Raw genomic sequence first — 4,058 nt, forward strand, 5'->3', positions numbered from 1 at the left:
TGGATCAATCTGAAAAATCTCTATCCCATCGACACACTACTCCTTTCCCCTGCCGAGTGAGTCACGCCTACCCCGAAAGGGAAATGGCTTAATGGTGTAATATAGCGTTTAAACAACGAATTATTTTTTGCCCAAGCCTTTTCCATCTTTTTTCACAAAAACTGTTTTCTCATTATTACTATTTATGACACGTATTTCAAAACAGATATTATATTTAAACACTATTTTCGGAAACAAAAAGAGCTAGTTGATGTGAAAAATTAATGCACAAATTAAAATTTAATTTAGAATTTGATTGCGTTTGACTGGCGGCCTAGGGCCAACAATTTCTAATACAAGAATTTAATTCATTAAATGTTTTAGATACTTTTTATAAGCAACCTTTTAGCAAACACTATGAACAGTTACACTATTCAAACAATCATGCGCAAAAATACATTCTACTTTTACTAACATGACTTTAAATTGATTTAATAGTGATTTTCCATCATAAAATGTTATCCTTTTAATATACTTAACCCTGAAACAGTATACTCAAACCGAGTATACGTAAACGGTAAACTGGTGCGAATTAATTTGCTTGCAATGTTAATATTAAAAATTTAATATATTAAACATAAAATAAACAACTAGCCTATATTACGCATATTTAACATATACATTTAATAATATGGGAATGATTCGCTGGAGCTATAATTGCGTAAATGCCAACAAAATGAAAAAACTTTCGGTGCGAATTCGCACGAGTGTACCGTTTGAGGTAGTGATATTTCTAATTAAAAACATTAAACATTCAATAATTTAAAAGTGAAAACTTTTCAATATTATTAAGTTTACTTTCGAAGCGATCGAAATTTGACAATTTGAAACTGAAAAGTATGTAAATTAAATATTTCCAAGAAAAATCTTCCGAAATTCTTTGAATCTATTTTTTACTAAATCAAATTGAACGATGTAACATAAAAACTGATTAGACTAATTCTTCTGAAATCAAAAAGCAAATTCACCTTTATTTTCACCGTTCATAATAGAACAATATTCAATTCTAAACCTTCGTTCCAAATTAAAAGTTATTGCAAATGAGAAATATCGAAAATTAAAAAATGTATACTCCAAAAACTTAAAACTTCTAAAAATTCCAACAGCAACTACAAATAAAAAAAATTATGTCGCGAAGTATTGTGTTATTAAAACTTTTTTGTACTTAAACCCTCAAAAATTTATATTAATTTGAGTGAATTTAATCGTTTAGAAATTAACAATTTTTAAACTGTCAACTATAATTTTCGAAATTCAACTATTTCAATTTTACTCGCTAAATTTAAATTACAGAGAAACCCTTCAATAGCCTTCCCTTCTATATACCCCTTCCGAGAATTGACGCTGTGCCACAGGTAGATGTAACGGGTGCTGCTTGAGGTGCGCGGGTTCTGCGGTTGTCACTCTGGCGAGCACTCAGGCGTGAACAAACAAAAGCGGAGCGGGCTATAAAGAGTTAGTTTCCACCAACCGTCAGCCCGAAAATCGGCGCTATAGAAGAGTTTCACTGTATTTGAATTACAGTAAGTAAATTTCAATCGTTTATAAATTAAAATTTTTTAAATATTCAATTACACTTTTAGAAATTCAACCATTTCAATTTTATTCGCAAAAAATAAACTTATGACAGGAAAAATTGAAAATTTACCAAGAAAATTCTTAATTATAAAAATGAAACCGTTAAAAATTAAAGAAATTATACAATTGTTAAATGGATTTTTTTCTTTTTTAATTGAGTTTTAAATATTCATCTTTTTGATTTTAAATTTTAAAAAAACTATTCCGAATATTTAAATATAAAATTATTAAATTTGAAACTGGCTGAAATTAAAATGGTTCAATTTCGAAAAGTATAATTGACTATTTGAAAATGGTTAATTTCTAAACGATTAAATTTTCTTAAAATAATAGAAATAATAGAATCAATTTTTAGTTCAATCAAAATTTTTTGAATTTTATAAAAATTTTGATTTCTATAGTTTCCGAAGTTTTTACTTTGAAATATTGAATTTAATTCTCAATTTCAAATTCTTTCTAATGAAATTGTCTAAATTAGAAAGTTTGAGTTTGAAGGTTTTGAATTTTACAAGCTTCTGCTTAAAATTTTTCCTCTTTCAAAAATTATCCAATTTTAAATGTTTTTATTCAGAAATAATACAAGTTCAATTTCTTTTAATCTCATTTGTAATATTGTCTATTTTAAAAATATTACTTATCTAAAATATTTTGAATTGGAACTTTTCAAACTTAAAATTATTTTAAACGTTTTTATGAAATTTCAAATGCTTTCAATTCGAAATTATCAAAAATAAATTATGGTCCCGCGAGGTTTCCAAGTTAATCGTACTTTTTGATATTCGTAGAATCAGGTGTGCTAAAGTTTTAACATTTAGAGATATATATTTTCATGATTTTTACTGACATTCACATTTTATTTTATTAATTTGTTTCTTTATATATCTTTATATTTAATAACTAATTAAAAGTATTAAATAAAACAAAATTTTAAAAATAATTTTATTAATTTTCTTTGCAAATTTCCATATTATTATTTTAATTATAAATAATAATTCAAATGATTCATAAAATTATTTTTTCCTAATACATTTTTAACAATATAACTTCTTGGCACCTTAATACTGTCATTGATCATAAACAATACAGACTTTCAATAACAATTTAGAATTTTGTAGTTCAAAATAAATCCAAATCACAACTTGCCAAATCTTGCAGTTAACGGCCTTTTTCCAAAATTTAGCAATCATTATTTAAAAATGTATTAACAGTTTGAAAAAAATATTTTAATAATCGAGTGTGTCTTTTCTTCACGATTGCAACGATATAAAAAACTCATTGTTACCTTTTCTGCATTTAACAGTGATTTCTTAAATCACGGCAGTTTTTTCCTCCACTTTTAAATCAGATGTTCCAGCCTTCTTGAGAAGATCATTCTTTCACTGAAAACTGCAATCATCTACATTTTGAAAGTCCTAATTAAAATATGAGGTCCACCTTCTTGTGTAGAATCGCAATAATAAAAATAATCAATCGGAATTTGGAAAGTCAATTATGCGAAAGACTAATCAGAGAGTTTCTCCTCCCTCTGGAATTAACGACTGTTGCGTGACATTCGTACAATGAGGATCTTAAGAAGATCATCGCGATGCGAGAAGTGGAGTCACTTTTCCAGTTGCCTCAACCCACTGTCTACCCTCGTAATTACTTCTGGCGAGATATTACGTGATCGTGGAGATACTCGTAAATATATCGGCGAGAAGAGGTAATTGGGATGCAAGGCCGAGGTGGAAGGACATACAGGGTTCCAATCAATTGCCCTGGCGAATCAATCTATGCGAATCACGTACGATCCGTTCTTCGCAAGCCTCAAGACTCGTTCACCAACTCTATTCTGAACTCTTGTTTCACCCGGAACCCCCTCTGAGTGAAAAGGTTCCGATTTACATACTGATTGCTGAAAACGATGGATACACTAATACGAGGTGTGTTCGAAAAATAAGGTGACTTTATGGTTTTCTTAAAAAATATTGATTTATTCCTCAATATTTATGTTGCCCCCATCAAAGTAATCCCCCTCAGATATAATAAACTTGTGCCAACGCTTTTCCCAATCATCGAAGCATTTCTGATAATCATTTTGTGGTATAGCCTTGAGTTCTTTCAGCGATGCAGTTTTTATCTCCTCAATCGTTGAAAATCGATGTCCTTTCATGGGTCTCTTCAGTTTTGGGAAAAGAAAAAAGTCACTGGGGGCCAGTTATAACCCTTTTGAGATAATCAGGATCATTATTGACTTCATTCAACATCTCCTGAGAGATGGTCATGCGATGGATCTTTTGATCAAAATTAAGCAGTTTTGGAACAAATTTCGCTAACACACGTCTCATGCCAAAAACGTCCGAGAAGATACGAGGGTAGTTCAATAAGTCCTTAGAATGAAGTATAAAAACAATTTTTTTTGGGTAAATTTTTTTTTATTTTTCAACATAATCTCCTTGGAG

Source organism: Belonocnema kinseyi, chromosome 7 (genome assembly GCF_010883055.1).
Source record: "Belonocnema kinseyi isolate 2016_QV_RU_SX_M_011 chromosome 7, B_treatae_v1, whole genome shotgun sequence".
NCBI classification, from domain to species: domain Eukaryota; kingdom Metazoa; phylum Arthropoda; class Insecta; order Hymenoptera; family Cynipidae; genus Belonocnema; species Belonocnema kinseyi.